This window comes from Leuciscus leuciscus (assembly GCF_965113295.1).
Source record: "Leuciscus leuciscus genome assembly, chromosome: 5".
NCBI classification, from domain to species: domain Eukaryota; kingdom Metazoa; phylum Chordata; class Actinopteri; order Cypriniformes; family Leuciscidae; genus Leuciscus; species Leuciscus leuciscus.
Window position 1 is genome coordinate 43,993,897 of NC_138729.1, and position 15,798 is coordinate 44,009,694.

At 37.8% G+C, this 15,798-nt stretch overlaps 1 protein-coding gene and 1 long non-coding RNA gene across 4 annotated transcripts in view; one reads left to right on the forward strand and one right to left on the reverse strand.

The window, feature by feature from the left end:
- Positions 1-15,798, forward strand: part of taok3a (TAO kinase 3a) — a 70,666-nt gene that overhangs the window by 19,890 nt on the left and 34,978 nt on the right. The gene's annotated exons all lie outside the window — the stretch shown is intronic.
- On the reverse strand, positions 2,594-5,357 carry LOC309498799. Its single transcript, XR_014206048.1, has 2 exons — positions 3,083-5,357; positions 2,594-2,936 (listed from the first exon to the last, which is right to left on the reverse strand). It is a non-coding gene; the product is annotated as an uncharacterized lncRNA (long non-coding RNA).

Genomic DNA, 15,798 nt, shown 5'->3' on the forward strand with positions numbered 1-15,798 from the left:
TGGCATATACCCATAGAAACCAATGCAGATATTACAGAGGACGACACATTCTATTGTATTTATTTATAGAGCACTTTATAGGCTACACAGTAACTCAAAGTGCTGTACATCCCAAGTACATAAAGCAATAATAAAAAAAAGAAAAACAAACAAAATCCAGAAACCTACGGAGTGTTGCACAAGAAACATTACAATTAGGTCTTAAAGGCAAATAGATGGTAAGAAATACCATAAAAAAAAAAATATATATATATATATATATATATATATATATATATATATCATTCCCAATGGAAGCATATATAATGAAAACAAGACAGGGCCAAAAATGGACCCTTGTGGAACCCCACTGGTGACGGTGCTGGATAAGAAAAACAATTACCAACCTTCACTGTAAAAGATCTTCGCTTAAATCGAATATCAAATCTGACACAAATCTGGATATGAACAGTTGTGATACTCAGTATGGACAGTTAATAATTTAGATCAAATTCCAATCCCTATAGAAGGTGTCTGTTCTGTGTGAACTGGCATGATCTCTTTACTTTTTCCTCCTCTCCCTCAGGACCTCCTCTCTCCTTGCATGGTCAGCATTGAGTCTTTCCCTGTATTTTGTGTCCTCTCTTTACTTGACATTTCTGCCTGACACAGACAAAAAAAAAATTGCATCTTTTAATATGCAAAGCATGGCAAACATGGTTAAATTAAGTATAAAATCGAAAAGGAATATATTAATTGAATGGGTAATTTAATGTTCACCATTAAATTAATTCAATATGTTTTGAATATTTATTTATTTATCATTAAAAAAGATGTATGTAATATTGTGTGACAAATATATCATATGGCGTGACTTGGAAAAACGGTCACACCATATGACGTTTGGTACTTACCAGTTAGTTAGTTAGTTAGTTATTTCCCTGGAAATTGTAGTGACCATTTCTGAATTACATTTTTTTGATTGGTTGGCACCTCTTGGGGAAATTGTGGTGCTACTGTAGAGCCTAGGTCTGAAATGTACGTATATTTAGTTAGTTAGTTGCTTTTCACCTTGTGAAATTTGAAGTGTACATGTCTGAAATGGTAGTTAGTTTGTTGTTTGGTTAGTTGGCGCATTGTGGGGAAATAAAGCTTTAATTATAAAGAGATTTTTCTTACAAAAACGCATCGCTTCGCTTCAGAAGGCCTTTATTAACTCCCTGGAGCTGTATGGATTACTTTTATGATGGATGGATGCGCTGTTTTGGACTTCAAAAAATATGGTAATACCACCAATCACTCCCATTATAAAGCTTGGAAGAGCCAGCATATTTTTAATATAACTCAGATTGTTTGTTTGGCTAAAAAAAGAAAGTAATATACACCTAGGATAGCTTGAGGGTGAGTAAATTATGCAGGCATTTTTGGGTGAACTAACTCTTTAACATTGAATGAAAACCCACTTTTTCAGAGGTCAGAACGCAAAATAAATATAGTACATTATATAAAAACTAATAAATGAATAGCAGCAAACTGGCTATTAGGCTATACCTGACTTAACATCACTCCGATCTCTTATATTAGGAGAAAAGGAACAAGAGTTAGTCCACATTGTTGGGGATGGGGAGAAGTGAGCTCTGTGTAAATTTGCTCACAATAAATCCGGCCTTTGAGAAGATGCGCTCTGGGGGCGTGGACTTGGAAGCTAAGTAAACATGTCGTGCAGTAAGTGCGGTACTAATTTAAGATTCCACACGCCGCACAAACACTTGGATATATGCGCCTAATATTAGCGCACATTTATCTAGGCTTGCATTAACGTTAGGGCATGCGGGTTTTTAACCTTTTTACAAACTAATTAAAATGTAGTCGACTTAAGCTTCTGCTACTGTATTCCCCATGTTAAAATGTTAGTTGTCCTCTTGTGAGATATTACCATGCTTTAGTTATTTTGGTAGTTAACCACCATAGTGCCCATCTGAAACACTAGTTAGTTAATTTGTGTTTGTTTGTCCCTTGTGGGAGTTATTTTTTGTACCTCTTGCAGTGCCTTACAGTGTCATTTGTAGATGTATTTTACATGCACACTTTACTCAGGTGTACCAGAAGAACAGTCGGAGAGCTTAGAGCAGGTGTATGAATTAGACTATAGGATGATGTGCATGATGTGTGTGTTTGAGTACGTGTGTGTGTGTGTGTGTGTGTGTGTGTGTGTGTGTGTGTGTGTGTGTGTGTGTGTGTGTGTGTGTGTGTGTGTGTGTGTGTGTGTGTGTGTGTGTGTGTGTGTGTGTGTGTGTGTGTGTGTGTGTGTGTGTGTGTGTGTGTGTGTGTGTGTGTGTGGCTGAAATCAATGTGCTGTGAAATTGATAACTTTGTAGCTGTAGGGAGATCGAACTGTCAGAGAAAATAAAGATCAATCCTGAGATGAACCGAGATTACACCAAACATCAATGTTGTTATGAAAAAGATTCTTTACTGTCCCCAAAACATGACTTGTGCTGCGTTTACACTGGCACAAAAAAAAACTTTTTTTTATTATTCTCGCATTTGACACAGATTAGAATTGATTGCACACGTGTAAATACAAAAATCCGCACTAGATCCAATTTTCCCCCCCGCATTTGTTCTGAGCCACTAAGATACATATCCGATATCTGGACATCTGACCACGTCTAAACTCATTTATCCGTCAAGGCGAGGGCGGCACGTTTGCCCACAAAGATAGCTTTTTAATGTTGTATTATGAAGCAGACTTGCTAGTATGCGCTCACACTAAAACTCCTAAGCTTTTTTTTATTGAGGTAGAATTAGAAACTTTTGGCTATAGGTAAGAAATTGCACAGAAATCGCTCATAGAAACTGGTTTTCAACCTCTTCCCTGTGAATTTTATAAATAAAAACCGCTTCGCTACTGAAAGCTATTTTTTATATAAGGTGTTTTTCGTGGTCAGTTTGCACTGCTGTAATTTAGATTTACAGTAACTAATAATTTCCCAGAATGCATTGAAAATCTACAGTAACATACTGTCAACTGTGTGCAACTGTTAGCTAATATTATTTTAATACAAAATAATACTGTGAAAGCAACACAATCTACGGTAACATACTGTACATAGGTTATACAGCAACAAACTGTTGAGAAAAACAGTATAATGCTGTGAAAACAACAGAAATAATTTACAGTGTACACTATTTCTCAGCAACGAGGTGATAACTTCACTGTTTTTTTAAATCAAATTCACAACTTCGCTATTACATGAGACACTGTACAGATGCAGATAATCAACACTCACAATCTCTCTCTCTCTTCAGTGAAAGACTAAATGACATGTAGCCAAGAAACAAACTGTGACTTAATGAGCTTTAAAATGTTTAGTGTGTCAGACAAGTGGACTTTGGTGATTCACTATTTTATTGTCTTGTCATCACATCACATTTTATTATGTTCTATTTAAACATCAGTTCAAGGTCACATGATAAACACAATACAAAAAAACACAGGATATACTTTACATATCACTTATGACGTTCACAATTGTGACGTTTACAGCATACACACAGCATACACATAATTTCAATAGGGGAAGTTTCTGAAATTTGGTTGATTTGAAAACTGATTCTTATTCAGGTCCGGTTCTAGTTTCTGAAACCGAATGTTTTTTATGTTTGGTTTCATTAACAGTCCTTGAACGTCTGTGTTCTTCCACCGATGCAGGAAGAACAACATGTTAAAACACTCAGACAGGATAACCCCACACTTTCTCTCATTAACCTTTTCAGTCGTATCTGAATCTTGGTCATTCTATGGCCATCTCTTGCCATACGTGAGAGACTGTCCTTGAATTTTCTTGGCAATGTTTTTCTAGGGTAGGTTGCCAGGTCTTTACCAAACCCTACCCATTACAAGGCTTGGGACTCTTTCACACACACACACACACACACACACACACACACACACACACACACACACACACACACACACACACACACACACACACACACTCACGGTCAATTTGTCTGCATGTCTTTTGGACTGTGTGGGGGTCGAACCGGGAACATTCTTCCTGTGAGGCGACAGTGCTACCCACTAAGCCACTATGCCATCCAGAACCCCACACTACTTAATTAAATCGTTAACTAATCAGAAATGCAAAGTGGACTGATTCGGAATTGTCAAATTCCTTAAAATTACTAGTTTCGTGTTCTCCTCCTTATACGCTGATTGAAAATAACTTTGAATTAATCTCTTTCAAAGATTTTATATAAAGCAAAGTTGTAGTATGCACATCAAATGTCTGTGATTGGCTGAATGGAGTTTTAATGTCCAATCATTGCTAACGACAGTGAAAACACACTGCAGAGTGCAGACATTCAAACAAATAATTTGGTTGGTCTTTCTATGTCTACTCAGTCAATCGGACACCCTTGCCGATGGTGTTTAACAGGAACATGAACTGCCAGAATATCAGATTAGATATCAGCTGACACCTAAAGGAAGGCCAGAGGCAGAGTGAGGTGGCTGTGTTTCAGGCCTGTTAGCTCCAGCGTGTACAATACAGAGATACTCTGATTTGGTTTGTTTGTTAATAGAGAGCGTGCGCTGGCCATGCAATGTCATGTCTGTGGGCATAATATGAAGACTTGGATCGAACGGAGGACTGAAAATGGCTTATATTTTGTCATCTTTGATAATTAATTTGATCAATCTTTTGTCATGATGTGCCTAGAAGCATATCTGCTACTATATATATATATATATATATTTTGTTCACCGCCATATCAACAAAACACCCACATTCACCATTAAACATACTCAACACTGTAGACTATTTATTTGTGTAAGTGGACTAGGTGAGAGGTGCCATTTATAAACTGAAATCGCATATTCATTCATATTAGAGGAATTGTTCACCCAGAAAGCAAAATGTTGTCATCATTTACTCTTCATGCCATTCTAGCCCTATTTTTTTTCCCTTTTTCCATGAAACGTTAAAAGCAGATCTTCGACGGTATGTCCAAGCTTCTGTTTTCCATCAAAGTAAAAGGTGATGAGGACAACATGAGGGTGTGCAAATGATATCAATATGCTAACATTTATAATTTCTGGATGAACGATTCCCTTCAAGTTCACACACATCAGAAGAGTCATAGAGTGAAAATAGACGCTATAAATTGTTAATCTGATCCATGCAACTCATTACAACCTGCTGACTTGTAACAGCTCTAGCACAGGTGAGTGAGGGGACAACTCTAGTACAGGTGAGTGAGGGGACACTCATCTCTTTTCGGTTTTGGCATATGCAGATTACGAGTCCATGATGATCAAGAGTGGAAAATCTGGGCTAGCATTAGCCTTGGGCTGTGTCCCCCCCCCCCCCCCCCCCCCCCACCCCCCCCACCCCACCGTGAGGCGAGTGTAGTCATGCTGTTCAACACAAGAACAGAAACCGGAACGACTGATCATGTCCTTAAATATTGTCTTTTTACTATCCGGTCTCGCCGGGATGGGACGTCCATGCTATCAGGCGCTCTTTTTATTTTCATAAAAACTATTTGCTGAGCTACGAAAGGCTGTGGGATGAATTTTGGATTGAATGGGTTGGATTTTGTAGTGGTTACAAACCCCATTCCCCCTCAATCCCCAAAGAAACCTTCCATTTGACCTCTGTTAGCCACAGCCATGCTATCAGCTCTCTGTTTCCTTACCCATGTTCCTCATCAGCTCAACCGTACTGAATGACTGGCAGCCACCTCATTCTGCTGCGGCCCAGTGCCTTTGACCTATATTACATTAAGGGAATTAATTCTCTCTCTTTCTCTCTCTCTCTCTCTCTCTCTCTCTCCTCATCTGTTTGGGTTTGTGCGGTTGTGTTATGCAGATGCTGCTCAGCCTTTTTTTTTTTCGACCGTGACTCTAAATGAAAAGGCGGTTTTGGCAACATTAAATGCTGTTTAATGATGGCTTTCTCGTGAAACGAGATGAAAGTGGGGCAGGAAGGAAGAGCACGCGCACTTGGGCTGTTTTTTGTGTGTGGCGGCGGCGTAGTAGATTGGGTAAAGAAATCGTAAAATCCGTTGTCGAATTCCCTTCGCTGGGAATTCCTAACTGGTTCATTCTGACGCCGCTGGGGTAATGGAAACTGAAATGCTATCAGCTATCTGCTCTGTCATGTACAGGCCTGGCTCAGTTCTCCATGACACATTCCCACTGCATCTATAGGTTTGCTGCATCTATAACTGATGCAGTATTTTGCCTGTGATGGCAAAGCTGAATTTTCAGCATCATTACTCCAGTCTTCAGTCACATGATCCTTCAGAAATCATTCTAATATGCTGATTTTACTCATTTCTAACCATTATCAATGTTGAAAACAGTTGTGCTGCTCAATTTTTGTGGAAACTGTGATCCATTTTTTTTCAGGAGTCTTTCAAAAGAAGTGTTTTTTAAATTTATTTTTTATGGATATCTGAATCATAAATATCTTTATACAACTTGATCAAAAGTAATATTTTCTTTAACAACATAATACTGACCCCAAAACTACTATATATTTCTATTTAATTATTTATTTTAGTTACTAGTTAGTTTGTAAAAGAGCTCACATCTCATGTTGTTTAACGCCTAATGATGATAGTTATTTTTTTCCTTGATTTTTGTTATCAAAAGCGTGATCCTGATTCTACCCTTTTTTTTTTACACTTATTGATTTTGTTCATGTTCTTCTTGGGTTATATAAAAAACCCTGCAACCCTTGTCTATGTTATAATGTACTTTTAATTAAAAAATGAAAGTGTTCTCCTCTGGTTAGTCAAGCATAACACCCTTTATTTTCTCTCACATGTTGCTGAAATTGTTATCTTATCTCTCAGGGCATGAAGCAGCGACCCGGGGCCCCAAACTACAGCTGTAAACATATAGACACAGATGCCTGTCAGCATGCACATTATTACTCGTTATCATGGCTTTTGTGTCAAAATGAATTGAACTGCATATTATTAGCAGTTCAAATCGAGTTTATGGGCTGTGACAGCCTACTATTCTTATTTGTGATGTAAATAATATTGTAATTGCAGAGGCTATCACTCTCACAGGGGCATGATGCTACTTAATGTTTTGAATCATATTATAGGATCATTCTGGGAACTTAGCCAGACACTTAACCCCAGGTTACTCTAGAGACAAATCCCTTCCAATTAATGGTCACCTGGTATTTGACAGATGCTTTTTATTTAAAGTGATTTACAGTACACTAATATCAGAGAGACTTCCAATGGATCATCCTGGGGTTAAGCTCCTGCTGAAGGGCACTATGGGGTCAGTGTGATTATTTTTGGTTGTTGAAAGAAATTAATACATTTATTCAGCAAAGACAAAGTAATTATAGTGTTACAAAAGATTTCTGTTTTTTTTTAATAAATGTTGTTCTTTTTAACTTACTATTCACCAAAGTATTGTAGAAATGTGATTTTGTACAAACGTTCAGTAAACAAAGTTAATATTAGATTTTAGACACTATTTTAAACAAGTTTTAAATACGTTTTTGCTGTTTTGGCGATGAAAAGAGTTCCAAACAAATCCACAGAAGAACTGTTCTGCATTTCCGAGCAACACAGCGGTGTTTCGTCACTGAACGAATCAGCTACTTTGAACAAAATAGTTGAATAAATGATTCAATGACTTACTCATTAAGTGATTTGCTGCCACCTACTGGTGGTTTTAGTTTCATATTTAAAAGTATAATTTAATGTTCCATCATATTTCTATATTCAAATGTTTTTTAGTTTTTTTTAAAACATTAATCTCAATATTTATGCCGTTGTAATTGTACCAATTCAGATGCAATTTCTGTGCCACCTCTGCAGTGCAAAGACGAATTTTGTTGTTAGTGATTTCTTTTGATTGGTAACACAGCTCTATGTAGAGTCTTATTATTATACTACTACATTTCCCAGGCAGTAAATGTGGATCTTTCCGATGTTTTTTTGAGGAGTGCTGGTTTGGTCTTGGTCTAGTGTTGCTCTCAACCCCTCAAATGGCGCTTTTCCACGGCATGGTACGGCTCGGTTCGGCTCGGTACGGTTCGACTCGGCGCGGAACGGTTCGGCTCGCTTCGCTTTTCCACTGCGTGGTATGGCTCGGTACGGCACGGTTCGGTTCGCTTTAGCTCGGTTGCTTTTCCACTGCAGTTAGTACTGCTTCAAAGTGGGTGGGACTGATCGTTATAGTTGCCGTCTCTACTGCCATGACATCATCATATTTTAAATGCGAATTTTTCATTCCGTGTTTCCCCATCCATTCCTCGGCAACCAACGAGAGGAACGTCTGCACCTCGTCCACTGACCACGATTCAGCCATTTCTTTTTTTGAAGTTAATACTATTTTTTTGAAGCAAATACTTTTAATACAGGCGCTACAGCGTTGGCTGTTGTCTACTCGCTATTTAAATCTAGCGGGTTTAGTGTCTCGTGTTGTAAATACAATGACGCTGGTAGTGATGATTCTGTCTGACCAATCAGTGATCTGCAGTGTTTTCACGTCACATTTTAGTATCGGTACGGTACGCTTGGAACCTCAACAGAGGTGGTACCATTTAAAGCGAGCCGAAGCGAGCCGTACCGTACTGTACCATGCAGTGGAAACGCGTCATAAGTGAGCCGTACCGAACCGAGCCGTACCGTACCATGCAGTGGAAAAGCGCCAAAGCGTGCCGTGCCGAACCGAGCCGTACCGTACCATGCAGTGGAAAAGCGCCAAAAGTCTTAGGGCCCTATCTTGCACCCAGCGCAATTGACTTTGTACACCGACGCATGTATCATTCCTATTTTGCACCCGCGCACAGCGGACTTTTCCCTCCACAGACGCACGTCGGTAAACTAGCAAATGCATTTGCGCTCCCGGGGGGTGGTTCAGCGCAAAGAGGAGGCGTGTTCCGGCGCAAACGTATTTTGCAGGTTTAGAAAACAATTCCGCCACTGACCAGGAAAAACCTAGTCTAAAGTCAGTGGCGCGTTGCGCATGTTATTCATATGCTATTTTAAGGGCGCATGCTTGGCCATAACCAATGTAGCGTGTGCACAACGCGCATACACTTTGCTTATCTCATCTACACACAGACGCAGCAGTTCTCATTTTTAGAAAACCATACATTATTACAAGGAAAAATATTAACACATGAGGGAAATCATTGTTGTGTCCATGAAGATGTGAAAAAATAGGCATAAATCTAGTTTACACATTTACACAAATTATTATACACCTGTTTAACCGAAGCTAATTTGGGTGTATTTCTCCATCCCCAATGTCACTTCTCTGTGTTTTACTTCCCTGACGAGATCGTCGGTCTCCTCGGCTGTGAACTGCTCCTGGCGCGCGCCTGGCAAATCCGCCGTTATAATATCAATCCGCCATGGAACAAGCGCGTCTGCTCTTAAAGGGAATGTGAGATGTCGCTCTGATTGGTTTATTTCACGTTACGCCCAAACCACACCTATGAATAATGAACCTATTTCAGACCAACCCATTTTAGATTTGCGTCGGGCGCAAGAGTCATTTATCCCGCCGGTATAATAGCAACAGCGCCAAAGACCCGCCCACAAAGTTACTTGCGTTTCGCGCTTGATACTTGGGTTTCAGATCGTTAAAATAGAGCCCCCTGTCTTGCTTTGGTCTCAACACACTCTGGTCTTGGTTTTGGTTTTGGTGGTCTTGACTACAACACTATGTATACATGCATAACTACAAACATAAAATAAAGGTTGTCCTGCAAAAATCCTGCTGTAAATGTCAAGTAACCTCTGGCTCATGTTTAGACCCACTGTAATATCTCTCCCTGGAGGTTTTTTCTTTCTGTCATTGACCTTAAATACTTTCCCAGGTAGAATTTGTGCCATGCCTGAACTCTGCGCTACAAAAAGACTCCTACCTAGAGACTTCTTTTTATGTTTTTTTTTTTAAGCTTTTCATAGTAAGGAGTGAATCATTCTGCAAACTGCACGACTCAATTCCTCCTCGTGTACTTCTCTGAGGCTACATGAACTTCTTCACACTGTCAGTATCAAACCTTATCAGAAGAAAAACGAGGAGCTTTTTGATGGTGACGAGAGATGAAAAAGGATTATGATTTGATATGTTAAATAATGAAGAATTACTCGATCATTTTGTTGGGAATATATTGAATATGGATGAGAGACTTTTCGCTGGCTATTTAGAATGTACATTTTGTTGGCAATATAAAATTAACAAGCGTCATGAATAATACAAAAAAATTTGCTTCTTTTTTTTTTTTTTTGACCACTACATTTTCTAAAGACAGAGCCAGTCTGTCAACTTTTGTCTTTTTTTTATTAATTGCAGCAGCATTTCATTGTGTGCTCGTTGAAAACTCTGCTTGTGTCCCACTGTGATGTTCAAATTGAGTTTGTCTTTCATGTTTTTGGCATCCAGTATTTCTGTTCGTCATGAACCAGAAGACTAAGCGGCATAAGACACATTTGGCCCAGACCATCAACATCTGTCACTTTGTTTAAAGGTCTCTCTCTCTTTCCGCCTCTCTCACTTCCTCTAACAGTCTCTGTAAGCGTGCGTTTACGAGCCGCCCGGCGCTGCGTGCTGCATGAAGCAGAAATGTTACAGCGTTTTTTTGGGGGATGTTACTCAAAATAGAGTCGTCTATGTGGAGAAGCAGCCGATCATGCTGAATTAAAGCAGTCAGGCAGGAGTAGCCAGCTTTTTCTAGTCTTGGCCTGCTCCAGATCTCTCACTGTCTTTCTCCCACGGCCCTTCTCTCTCTTTCTCTTTCTCTTTCTCCCCATCTCTCTCTCGTTCTATCTCTCCCCCACCCCTGGTCAGTGAGCAACACTGTCTGCTGAGTCACACAAACAGAGAGGAAAAAAGCAGCAGAGAGAGCGAGTGAGGATGTGAACATGAGGGGTGCCCTGGGAAATGTAGAGGAGGTTGTTTTTTGACCCTCTTTTCTCTCTCTCTCTCTATTCCTTTACTTCCTCTCTTCCTCTCAGCTCTGAAATGCTGCGGTTTTCCACCTCTCTTTTGTGATTCACTCTTCAGTTTCCTAATTATGAGCTGCCTGAGGTGCCAAGCTATATCTGTTGTTAATCAATTGAACATTTTCTACATGTCTAATTTCATTTACATTTAAAGGAAATATTTTTTTTTTCCTCCTCTTATAATGTTAGACAGTATCTTGCACAAAATCGGCAATTTATTATTTTTATTTTTTACAATTAAAGGGATAGTTCACCCCAAAATGAAAAATATTTGATCATATATTCTCATGTTGTTCCAAGACTGTATGACTTACTTTATTTTTGTGAAAGACTTTTTCTTTTTTTTTTTTTTCATGCATTGAAAATCAATGGTGATATTTGACTTTCATTGTCTTTAGGAAACTCAATGGCCAAATAAAAAGCACATTAAATTATGCTTTTTAATTTTATATTGCCAACAAAATAATGCATATTGTGAATATCCAATATATTGCCAACAAAATAGAGTATATCATATAAATATTCAATATATTATGCAGCCTTAATGTACCTGAAAGTAGACAACATTTTAAAATAGTTAACAGTTTCATCAGTAGGGTCAACTAGTCATCCAGAAATTGTGGTTAATAAAAAAAAAAGTTTAAGCTTATTTAATAATTTACTCGTTTATTTTTGCTGACGTTTAAAAGTTGCTTCAATTACTTTTAGTTTTCAGACTGTCTGCCCATAACTGTGACACTGTCGTAGCATTGGGGTTCAACAACTAGATCTAGATGCAGAATAAAGGCCCGTTCACACAAAGAAGGATAGCTATAAACATATGTCTATATAGCAGTAACTATATTAGTTTCCACACCAACACACGATATCGTTCTGTTTATTCTAAGCTCGTTGCGGTTTTGTTGTCTGATGCTTCAAATGCTCGAGCTGTTTAAAGCAGGATGGATTCTGATTGACTGTCAATCAGCTGGAAAAAATTGTTCTGAAAGTGATTCTAACGATCTCGTTTCTCTGTGCTGTTATCGTTATAGTTATGGTGTGGACTCTGCTATTTTATATTTAGAACGATATTTAGAATGATATCTTTATCATTATCTTCTTTGGTGTGAATGGGCCTTAAGACCGACTAATCAGTTTTGAAAATATGTGGTTTTGCAAATGAGGGTGGTCTATTTGCTGGATACTAAATGTATTAATGTCAGGGATTCCCAAACTTTTTTTTGTCAGATGAATCTTTTTGACCTTAAATATTTACATGAAGAACCCTTTGAGTTTAAGTTAATATTTCAATAATTTAACACATTTGCGTGTTCACATTTTCTCTGATGTCGGTTAATGTTCACATAACATGCATATAAACAAATACAATATTTCATCCTTTCATTCTTCTTTTTTTTTTAAGTGTTTATTATAATAATTTTTTTAAACTTTTTAAAGATTGAATGAATTATTAGCTTTTCATCAGCTCACAAACCCCTATGGTAACATGAACCCTATTTTGGGAAACCCTGTATCAATATCAACTCATTTGTTTCAAAAGAGCAATGAAAAGTCTGTTTTCCATGACATTTCTCCTTTAAATATTTAAAAAATATGCAGCAGTCATTGATGTAGGACTATTGTATTTTGAATTGAACACATACATAGGTTATTCTTTTATGTGTGTCTGTGGCATAAGTAAATATTCATTTCTGGATCTAATGATGTGACTGTTATTTATTCATCTGTGGTGATGAATGAGTGACACTGATGACTGCACAGCTCATGTTAGTGCTGATTAAAGGATTCGACTTAAGAACTGATCTGTGTGCTGCTTACAACTCACATCAAAGACCTCCGTCTCCTGACGCACAGTCATCAGAGAAATGAATAAAACATTGGCCTCTCTCTTATACGGCATACACGTTGTTACGCGCACACACACACACAGCGTCACGACTTTTGACTTTTCTTTTTAACTCGTCATCTCGTTATACATTAATTTTTCACTTGTCTTTTTCACCTTAAAGCAAATTTATGATGATAAAATATCAGTTTTGACACTTTTTTTTGCACCACCAAAAAGGATTTTTTTTTTTTGGCTTCTTAACTGAATATTTGATCACAAATGTTCTACTTTCACTCCAAATTTGGTGATTTTGTAGAAACTTGATTAAGTCTTTCCCTTGGGCCATAGAAGTTGTAGCTATTACTTGTTCAAACGACATCCCTGTTCATTTTTATCTTTAGTGAAATACATAGGATAGAAAAACGCAAGTTAATGCTTTTTCTTCTAGAAATGTGGCTGAATCCCAGGGCTCCTTGGGTAAATTCTTTGTCTTTGATTTTTGGGAGAAGAGTGGGCGTGACTTATTAATTTTAGCGAATCATGACCTTTCTTTCACACTGCTGAACAATCAATTTTGCAAAGCTTCTGTTGTTTATTGTTAGTGTTAAACACAAACAATTTATTTTAGCTAATATATTATTATTATTATTATTATAATATTTTATATAAGAATTTAAATTTAATGTTGATACCTTTAAAACACCTCAAATACTTGTTTGTTTGTTTGTTTGTTTGTGTCACAGTGATTTCAAGTGATTTTTCTATTTTTATCATAGAACAAAAGATGCAAAGAGTTCAACTGGGTATAAAGTCCGTATCTCGGTGCTCTTTGGATAGTTCAACTTGAAAAAAACATGAGGCCAAAGCACTCGAGAATGTCGAAAAAATATAAAACCTTTATTTATTCATGGCTATAACATTAATAACATTCACATATGTTAATGTTATATCCATGAATAAATAAAGGCTTTTTACATTTTATTCTACATTCTTGAGTGCCTTGGCCTCATATATTTTTGTCAGTTCATGCATTCCTTGAGAATCAAACCCATGACATTTGCGTTGCTAGCGCCATGCTCTACTGTTACATACATGGACCGCTTCCATGAAGCATTGTGGCTAATGTACTTGAGTCCCTCCACACACTCGCAAACTACGTTAAATATTTGTATACACATTATAATTTGTATGTATATAGCAATAAATTAAGTTGATTTGTCGGTGTTATACTTATAACCATTGACTATAAATTATTAGTTTTATATTGTACCGTTTCTTTAAACAATTACATATTTTGCAGTGCTTCATAGAATTGTAGATAATTGCCTTGTAAAAGTGAAAATAATAAAAAGAGAAAGTATTTAATTCAGTGGATCTTATTAAAATAGGGGGAAATGGTTTGTATAATAAATAACCATATTTTCCAATTTCCAGCAAAAAGAACTTATGTGTCATATATACCATTTATTAGGCTAATCAGTGTTGGGGTAACGCATTACAAGTAATGCAAGTTACATAATCAGATTACTTTTCATGGTAAAGTAACCCATTACTTTTAAATTTGCAACAAAATATTTAAGTTACTTTTTCAAATAAGTAACGCAAGTTACTTTGTTTTCCCATTTATTGACTGACACCTCTCTTGTCCCCATGTTGAGAGAAATTGGGAGTAAGTGCAGAGGCGTCGTGTGCGCTGGATCATCCAAGGATCATTTCACATTTGGTGTGAAAGGGACTTTAGATTTGTCAAAAATAGAACTGTTATTTTATTTATTTATTTAATTAAAAATTAAACAAGCAAGCCCAGCCCAGGTGAGAAAAAGTAACACAAAAGTAACTAAGAAACTTAATTAGTTACTTTTTTTAGGGGGTAACGCAATATTGTAAGTAATTTCTTTTAAAAGTAACTTTCCCCAACGCTGCTCATATTTAAGTGTGTGATTTAAAATTGTGATCTTACTGCCCACCCCTAGTGCTTGGATGTCCTGGCATGTGTGCACGTGTGTTGGTGGGATTTCACGTGTTTGTGGAGGTTCCTCCATATGTGGGAGGCCTGTGGTTTAAGAGCACGGACCGTATGCGGACACTTGGGTCTAGAGTGCTTCTCTCACCCACATGTCAAACATATGTTTTATTCAAAGGCTTGATGCACCTCACACGCGCATGTGCGCGCATTCACAGATAAATTAGTAATGCCGATAGCTTTCCACTGGGACCTGGTGGGACAAGGAAGGAGTGTTATATAGAGGGAAAGTCAGTCTAATGAAGTCTCTCATACATACCCATGAAGTCTCTCTCTCCCCATCTCACCCCTCCACTAATCTGGCTCAACCTGCTCGCTAATCTCTCAACTTCAGCACAATGCAGCCATAGATTTACAGTTATTCCTACCGGCTTTCCAAATCGATGTTTTGTTATTAGACGGACTCTCACAGTTTGGCTCTTACAACCTGTTGGTTCTACATTGCATCATCTCACCTCCTCTCCCCCCTCCGGTCTCTTCCTGAAGCGGGACTACGGCTCTCTTTTGCTGGAATCTTATTGGATGCAGATCTTTGGATCTCGGCCTATGAGCGTAAAGGAAAATGCTGTCGTATTCAGAGACACCGTTTGAAGCGAAGGTAGAAGGCGGCAACTCGATGCGTGAGTTTGAAAGTGGCAGAAACAGAAAAGGGAGAGAGACAGACAGATAGGCAGACAGACATGATGCAACTAGAAGACATCATTCTGTCTGTTGCTGGTTGAACAGGTTAACCAATCGCGTTTGGCCTGGCTGAATTATAGATCTTCATTAGAGGAATGTTTTGGGTTCAATGCAAGTGAAGCTTTATCAAAAATATCGAAAACATTCTGAAATGAACATTTATTCAAACCATCCATCAGTTTGTAAAATAAATTATATATCTTGTTTACAATAATGGAGCATGGGATTATGTAGGGTTTAAAAGCACTAAATGTAAAGCTTGTATTTTTGTTAAAGCACATTA